This window comes from Ranitomeya imitator, chromosome 6, assembly GCF_032444005.1.
Source record: "Ranitomeya imitator isolate aRanImi1 chromosome 6, aRanImi1.pri, whole genome shotgun sequence".
Lineage (NCBI taxonomy): Eukaryota > Metazoa > Chordata > Amphibia > Anura > Dendrobatidae > Ranitomeya > Ranitomeya imitator.
The window spans coordinates 558378914-558388189 of record NC_091287.1 but is presented as its reverse complement, the minus strand read 5'-3'; the positions used below and the strand labels follow the sequence as shown (position 1 = coordinate 558388189).

The following is a 9276-nucleotide window of genomic DNA, read 5'->3' as shown; positions in this document are numbered from 1 at the left end:
GTTAGTTCCATCACATTATATGTGAGAAACCTTATAGTCATTTATGAAAAGAATGGGCCGTTGGCTACTTACTATGGAATGTGAGGGCTTGTAAATCGAATATATATTAAAATATCTAAAAGGAGTGTCGCGAGGTGTCAGGAGGGCTAAGTCATGCAGCGAATCCAACAATTTCCCACAATAAATTGTGAATGATAAAATTCAATACCCCCCAAAACATACATAAGTATATGAGGTTCATGCTAAGGAAAAAGCCACTGATATTCTAGATAGGTATCCACAATTAAGTAGTGCCTATAATCACTCAATCTAAATGGGTCTAGATTAAACCATGGTAGTTCATGTATAAGGAAGCTCCAATGTATAAAAGATAAAATCCATGAAATAGTGCAAAAGTAAATCCCTAAAAGCTGGCTGACAGTAGTTAACCTGCAGGCAATGTTAGTGCATGACGGTGGGGAAATAAGCTCTTACCCGCCGTGCTAGGATTCTCCTCGATGCATGTAGTTTTCCAAGTGCGGTGGAAGATATAGTCATGCAAAGTCTTTAGCAAAGTTAGTGGCTGCCCCGGCCGGTAGCAGCCACCACTCACCAGGCTGCAGATGATAGCGGGGTCCGGTGATGCTGGCGCCGCGTGTAGTACGAGCAGCAGTTCCGGCTGGTGTGCAGGACCTGTCTGACGTAGTGACCCACGTGACCGCTACTACAACCCGGTGATGTGTGCAAAGTGCGGTACGGACCTCTATCCACTATTTTATGGATGTTCACTGCGACACAGATCCTCTAACCGTTCGATGCTAGAATTGCTGATGGACTCCACTTCATCTTTGGCAGATGATCGCTTGAGTCCGCGGTGTGCTTGCAAACGGGCACTAACAACAGGAGCCACAGTACTACTCTCCATTGATCGTAGCTTGCTCAGGCCAGACACATCTTCAGCTCCAGTCTGCTGGCTTGTTTCCTGTTGAGATGGCTCTCTTTCCTCTGCCTCTCGAGGCGCAGCGGTACTGCATATTGTTCTATAACAAAAAATATATATATTATTTAAGAGATTTTAATTAAATACTTGGTCCTCTCTCACACCGTAAACTTTTTACTTACGAGCGTTTTCTGTAGAAACAACAATTGCTCATAATGAACATACGGGGTGACACGTTTGCCACCAGATCCACTGGGGGTGTTTTGGCTGCTGCAGAAGTCTCGTACAAATTGATCTCTAATGGATCTCCACCGGGTATGGATAGCATCGGCTTCAAAGAAAAAAAAAAAATTATTTCACAGCTTGCAATCTTTACATTTGAGCAATTTCAGTACAGCAATATTTACCAATTTTTTTTCTGAGATGATGCGGACTTATCCAAATACCGTGGGTTCAACTGTCATAATATTTTCTCCCACAACTTCCTGTTTTTAATAATATTGTTGTTGGAGCTGTCACTTTGATTCCATATGGACGGATTCGCTTCCACTAGTGTTATTAGTGTCTCGTTTTCTATGTCCAAGGGCTCTTTGTCAACAACTATGTTCCTTCTTTTTTTGGCGGGCTGCTTGGACTATGTAAACACAAAACGTTATATTAAAATGTAGACGTTCATTTTTGGTTGCAAACATTTCTCTCACCCCCAAAACTACATTATTTTTAAGGACAGTTATCTTAATTTTTTACATTTTGTAACACTTTTAACTTTTCAAAAATTATATTGCAATATTTTATTGTTTATTTTTGTTGGTGGTCCTTGTACTGTTTGGTTTATATAATGACATGTATGGAGTTTTTTAAACCAGTGTTTTAAACTTTGTTAATATATGTTTCTTGTGTTATGTTTGTTTTGTATGTTCAATGATGTATTATTAAAAAAAATGAAAAAAATAATTTAGTATTTTTTTTTGTTAAAAAAAGGTATATTTTGCCTGATATTTACCACTTCTAGGTGAGATGAAGACAGATGGCGAGGCAGATTTTTATTTTTTTTGCCTTTTTCAACAACCTACAGCGTAGGAAAAAAAAGAAAAAACTTTACAATTCTTGTATCAATTTATGTAAAAAGACACGTAATTTGTGGCATGTACCTTCTTGGACACTTTTTTGGGGGGTGGCCTGGCAGGTTCAGGATCAGAAGATTTCTATTTGCAATAAAAAAAATGATGACACTCAATACACTCGAGTGACACACAACATTATTGTGGCTTTTTAAATCGAAAGCCTACCGATTGTGATAACACTGCAAACACGCTGCTGCTGCTCGATCCTTCACTATCTGACATCTGCATACAAACAAAACAATACATTTAGTACACATACATCCGACAGCCACTGTACATTCAAATGATGTATACAGAAAAATATACATAGAATTGTACTTACATTGCCTCAGATCGCTCACAAGATACACACACTGTGTGTTAGGGCTAGCGGAACGCACCAAATAATTAGAGAAAAGGAATAAGGTGCATTCGCAGCCCGGGGTCCGCCGTGCTGAGATGGTACCTACTGCTAAGCAATGACGGACTATATGGCGGTGCAATGAGGATACACACGGGTTAGCTTCACCCTGTGTGAAAAAAGCGAACCCTGTTGCGTCACAGGGCCGCAGTACCGCACGTAACAAAACTAATAATTAAATAGCACGAGAGTGCGAGCTGTGCCGTACTGGCGGACGCAACTAACCACCCAGACTTGGGCTAAAGAAGCGCTCTAATGGCGCGTGGCGCCGTACTGGCAGTAGACGCTGTTTCTTGTGTTAACGCTGTGAGTTCAGCTGGGCGCTAGATTGCAGCCATACACCTTACGCGAACAGTCATACACAAGGGATGGGTTTTTTAAGGAACGACTTGCACTCATCAACACACACGATTACAATTGTATACTAGCATATGGCCGTGCGGCCATGCAAACCTTTTATAGCAGAAATGAACGCAGAAGTGAAACAGGTTTCAGCAAAGGGAGGCCAGACTTACTAAATAGACAGAGGATAGGAAAGGTAACTTTGTGATCACCACAAAAACCTACAAAAGACCACGCAGAGTGTGCAAAAAGACCTCCGCACCGACTAACGGTGCGGAGATGCCACTCTGCATCCCAGAGCTTCCAGCTAGCAAGACAAAATCATGATAACCAGCTGGACAAGGAAACAATGAACCAATAATAACTATCAGGAACTTAGCTTCTGCTGGAGAAGACAGGTCACCAGAAAGATCCAAGAGCGAACTGAACCAATGCAGGAACATTGACAGCTGGCATGGAGTAACGATCTGAGTGGAGTTAAATAGGGCAGCCAACCAAAGGATAAACCACGTCACCTGTGTAAGGAACCTCAGAAGCAGCAGCTTCACTCACAGCCACCAGAGGGAGTCCATGGACAGAACTCGCCAAAGTACCATTCACGACCACAGGAGGGAGTTCGACAACAGAATTCACAACAGTCCTTTACTGCTGCTTGAAAAGGGGTTAAACTTTGGTGGTATGTAGTGACTCCTACAGAGTGTATCAGCCAGGGTCTGCGATTTTCGCCATGTGACGGAGGGATATGGAGTTAGTTGTTTAGACAGATCTCTATCGGTGAGTAGAACAGGCCAGTGTTTTTTCAAGATTTGATTTATTTCAGCCCAATTTGAGTAGAATTTTGTAATAAATCTTGGGCCAGAGTCGGTTGTTGTAGATTTTTTACGAGGGGGTTTGGACAGGAGATTATATCTACTCTGTTGTGAAGCACGAAGGTAACCCTTCGTTGTTTCTTTAGCTGGATATCCTCTGTTCTTAAATCTACGTTCTAGATCTTTGGCCTGTTTATGGAATGTAGTATCATTTGAGCAGATGCGGCGAGCTCGTAAGAATTGTCCTATTGGGATGGAGTTTTTGAGTTTCGGTGGGTGTGAAGATGAATAATGTAATAAGGGATTTGTGGCCGTTGTTTTTCTGTATATATCCGTGCCAACCATGCCATTGTTGGATTTAGAGATTTGTACATCTAGGAAATCAATCACAGTTTGACTGTATTTCCAAGTTAATTTGATGTTCAGTAGGTTGTTATTGAGGAGGCCAAGGAATTGTTCAAGTCGCGACGTGGAGCCCTGCCAGATGAAAATTACATCGTCGATATACCGCAGCCACGAGACGACCGAGCTGTGGCCAGCTGTGTCAAGGACCATATCCCTCTCCCACAGCCCCAGGAACAAATTAGCATACGAGGGCGCACAAGACGCCCCCATTGCCGTTCCCTGGAGCTGTAGGAAGGGGCGGTCCTTGAACACAAAAAAATTATGGGTAAGTATAAAATGTAATAAATCGAGAATGATTTATATCAGCTCTGAGTCGAGATTGGTCATGTTAAGAAAAAATTGGGCCGCGCGCATCCCGTGGCCGTGGTCTATCAACGTTTACAGGGACTCCACGTCGCAAGTCACCATCCATATGTCCTCCTCCAGGATAAGACCATCCAATCTCTTAAGGACATCTGTCGTATCCTTAACGAAGGATGGCAGAGTCTCCACGCACTTCTGCAGATAGAAATCCATGAATTTACAGGATGGTTCACAAAGACCCCCGATGCCCGAGACGATAGGTCTCCCAGGTGGGCATCGGGGGTCTTTGTGAATTTTAGGAAGCACGTAGAATGTGGGGACCACAGGGAACTCAGGTAGTAGGGACTCTTTCATTTTGTTATTTATTGCATTATTTTCTACACCCTCATCCAGAAGGTGGGTGAGTTCCTGTTGAAAGGTGATAGATGGTAGAGCATCCAATCTGCGATAGTAATCGCGTTTAAGTTGTTTGAATACCTCTGCCTCCTACATCTCCACCGGCCAGATAACAACGTTGCCCCCCTTGTCGGCGCGTTTGAAAACTACATCCTATGCTCCAAAATGGCTGCAATCATATTTCCGGTCACATGACCACATGGACTAGCCTCGTTAACGCAATCCAATGCATGGTTTCATTCGGACATTTTGCTTGATTTGCGTCTGGCTGCATTAGCAATAGACTTCAATGGCAGAATTAACGCTTCCGTTAATCTTGCGTTAGCTTGACCGGACCCGAAGACGCAGGCCGCGTTGGAAGGTGCGTCAAATGCATGCTAATTTTGACATGCGTTACGATGCGTCATACAAATGCAAGTCTATGGTTGTTTTACAATGTTCGTTATATCCGTTTTGCCTACTTAAAAAAGTGTCTGTTAGACGGACTGCCTTAGCACAATGTGAACCTAGCCTAACTATTGTTAGGAATTTGTTATATATTCTTGTAATCCTTGTTAGTGTGAAGTTGCCATCTGACCAAATTCTACATTGGAAAAATCTGAATGCAGTGGACCCATGTGGTTAAGATAACGGTAACAGGTGCAAAAATACTGAAGAAACAGCCACTCTCGACCTACCAATCCATCGAGGGGGTGGATGCTTAGTATACTAATTAATGCACAGCATCCAGGTTAACAGCCTATTAGTGACGTCCATACTATTTGATCAGGCGGGCTGCCCAGTGCTATCGAAATCCATCCCATATGAACAGACACCACAGTTTATAAGACCAAATGGGCCCAGCTGCACCCTGAAAAATAAAGTGCAGAAAATACATATAAAAATATGTGAGGTATTGTTCGATATTTTGGCGAAGATATGCAAGCTCACAACCCGAGTCAAGGGTCCTCACACTTGCTAGTCCTAACACTAAACGGCAGAAACAGAAATTCTCTGTCGAAGTTGTTTGCAGGTGATCGCTGAGTGTTGAGGTGTCTCTTGGTCTTCTCTATTAAGTGTGAGGGATAACCTCTTGTTAGGAATTTTTTATTTAATTTTGTAATCCTTGTTAGTCTCAAGGTGCCATCTGACCAAATTCTACCATGACCAATGCTTTTGGACAACCCTATTGGCAATGAATACTCAACATCCTAATGCTTTATCTTTTATCCAGAAAAGACTGGGTCACTGTTGGAATCAAGCTGCCGCCTGTTGCCCACACAATGATTAAAGTGAACATGTCAGCAGGATTTTAAGTAAACTACATACACTAATAATCTCAGGCTCCTTATGGAACATGAGTGGAGTGGCCATGATACATATTGATTTGTGACTCTTTCTATCTGTAAATAACCTGGATTTTCTATGAGTGGGTAACACCATCTGATGTATACTTATGTTTTCTATATGTGGTGATAGAGTATTATTGTAATATGTTATTCTATTTTTTGATAATATAATAAAAGGTTGTTTTATTGGAAAAATATTGTAAAAATTGCTCCTTCGTTGCCTCCTGTCAGTGTTAAACTGATTAAAATTATACCTGGGGTGAAGAAATCCGTCTTGTGATTCTTGTAGAAGTTTTCAATTAATAATATGCTTGATCTCCAGGGCAAGACTTTAGGCAGAGCAGTATCTTCCTGCTTTAAGCCAGAGAAGCAAAGGAGAGACCCGCCCACAGGCTGCCCCAAAACACAAACATGTTCCTCAGCATGTACAATATGTGGAGTGCGGCTCCGCGGGTGGAGGTCGGTGCTGGAGGCTCCAATATTCTCTATGTGGAGTGTCGCTCTTCCGGTTTACTCGTTACACAGTAGTGAAAAAGATCTCTAGTGAGCGCTGTCAGGACCCTGTGTCTGAGGGATGGGGAAGACCCCTAAGCCCAATCACAGGGCCTCCACCTCACCCCCTGATACATGAGGACATCAATGACCAGAAGATCCTAGAACTCATCTGCAAGATGATTGAGCTGCTGACTGGAGAGGTTCCTATAAGGTGTTAGGATGTCGCCATCTATTTCTCCATGGAGGAGTGGGAGTATTTAGAAGGACACACAGCTTTGTACAAGAACGCCATAATGGAGGTTCTCCAGCCCTCACATCGCCAGATCTATCCAGTAAGAGGACAACACCAGAGAGATGTCCTTGTCCTCTTCTTCCACAGGACTGTAAACAAGAAGATCCTAATGTTCCTCAGGATCACCAGTGAAGATCTGAGCAACATTAATACTACAGAGACATATGTGAGGGGTGATGAGCAGTGTAAAGAGGAGATTCCTTCATATGACTACCCAGCACATGACTGTACCCGGAGATCAGAGGGACAGCTGACATCTTCAATTTTTTAATCGGATGACCTCTAAATCCCACAGGATGCAACTGAATTGAATGCCATGACTTCAGATATACCATCATCCCTTCACAGCAAAGTTCTGTCATCTGATCCTTTGAAAAAGGTCCTGTCTTCTGATTTATTACTGACTACAAAGGAAAATGATAGTCACAAAATGAGCATTAAAGCACAATCTGCTCTTAAAGAAAAGTCATTTTCACATTCAGTATATGGAAATACCATAAACCAAAGAACCCACACAACTGTGGTTAAGCACCAGAGAACCCACACAGGAGAGAAGCCATTTTCCTGTTCTGAATGTGGGAAATGTTTTAAACAAATCGGCTTTGGTTACGCACCCCAAAACCCACACAGGGGAGAAGCTGTTTTCATGTTCAGAATGTGGCAAATGTTTTAACGAGAAATCAGTTTTGGTTAAGCACCAAAGAACCCACACAGGGGAGAAGCCTTTTTCCTGTTCAAAATGTGGGAAATGTTTTAACCAAAAATCATATTTGCTTAAGCACCAGAGAATTCACACAGGGGAGAAGTCTTATTCATGTTCAGAATGTGGGAAATGTTTTAACCAGAAATCATATTTGCTTAAGCACGAGAGAATTCACACAGGGGAGAAGCCTTATTCATGTTCAGAATGTGGGAAATGTTTTAACGAGAAATGAAATTTGGTTGTGCACCATAGAGCTCACACTGGGGAGAAGCCTTATTCATGTTCAGAATGTGGGAAATGTTTTAACGAGAAATGAAATTTGGTTGTGCACCATAGAGCTCACACAGGGGAGAAGCCTTTTTGCTGTTCAGAATGTGGGAAATGTTTTAACCACAAATATAAACTAGTTACACACCAGAGAACCCACATAGGGGAGAAGCCTTTTTCCTGTTCAGAATGTGGGAAGTGTTTTAACCAGAAACACAAGCTTGTTATACACCAAAGAACCCACACAGGTGAGAACGATTTTTCCTGTTCAAAATGTGGGAAATGTTTTAACCAGAAATCATATTTGCTTAAGCACCAGAGAATTCACACAGGGAAGAAGCCTTATTCATGTTTAGAATGTGGGAAATGTTTTAACGAGAAATGATATTTGGTTGTGCACCATAGAGCTCACACAGGGGAGAAGCCTTTTTGCTGTTCAGAATGTGGGAAATGTTTTAACCGAAAATCAGATTTGGTTAAGCACCAGAGAATCCACACAGGGGAGGAGCCTTATTCATGTTCATAATGTGGGAAATGTTTTAACGACAAATCAGATTTTGTTGTGCACCATAGAACGCACACAGGGGAGAAGCCTTTTTTTTGTTCAGAATGTGGGAAATGTTTTAACCGAAAATCAGATTTGGTTGTGCACCATAGTACTCACACAGGGGAGCAGCCTTTTTGCTGTTCAGAATGTGGGAAATGTTTTAAACACAAATCAGATTTGGTTAAGCACCAGAGAAACCACACAAGGGAGAAGCCTTTTTCCTGGTCAGAATGTGGGAAATGTTTTAACCACAAATCTAAACTAGTTACACACCAGAGAACCCACATAGGGGAGAAGCCTTTTTCCTGTTCAGAATGTGGGAAGTGTTTTAACTAGAAAACAAATTTGTTTAAGCACCAGAGAAGTCACACACAGGGGTGAAGTATTTTTCCTGTACAGAATATGGGAAACATTTTAACCAGAAATTTATTCTTGTTGCGCACCAGAGAACTCACACAGGGCACACAGGGGAGAAGCCTTTTTCGTGTTCAGAATGTGGGAAATGTTTTGTGAATAAATCACATCTTCTTTGTCACCAGAGAACTCACACAGGGGAAAAGCCTTTTTCATGTTCAGAATGTGGGAAATGTTTAACCACAAACGTAAACTTGTTGTGCACCAGAGAACTCACACAGGGGAGAGGCCTTTTTCCTGTTCAGCATGTGGGAAATGTTTTACACAGAAGCCAAACTTTGTTAAGCACCAGAGAACTCACACAGTGAAGAAACCTTTTTGCTGTTCAAAATGAGGGAAAAGTTTTAAGCATAAATCAGATTTTGTTATGCACCAGAGAACCCACACAGGGGAGAAGCCTTTTTCATGTTCAGAATATGGGAAATGTTTTAAACAGATATCAGATTTTGATAGTCACAAAAGAATTCACAGACGGGAGAAGCCTATTTCATGTGATTATTCTGGAAAATATTTTACACAGAAATTAACTTAA

At 41.9% G+C, this 9276-nt stretch overlaps 1 pseudogene; it reads left to right on the top strand.

The window, feature by feature from the left end:
• The first annotated feature begins 6760 nt into the window (after nucleotides 1–6760).
• Nucleotides 6761–9276, top strand: LOC138643484 (oocyte zinc finger protein XlCOF7.1-like; annotated as a pseudogene).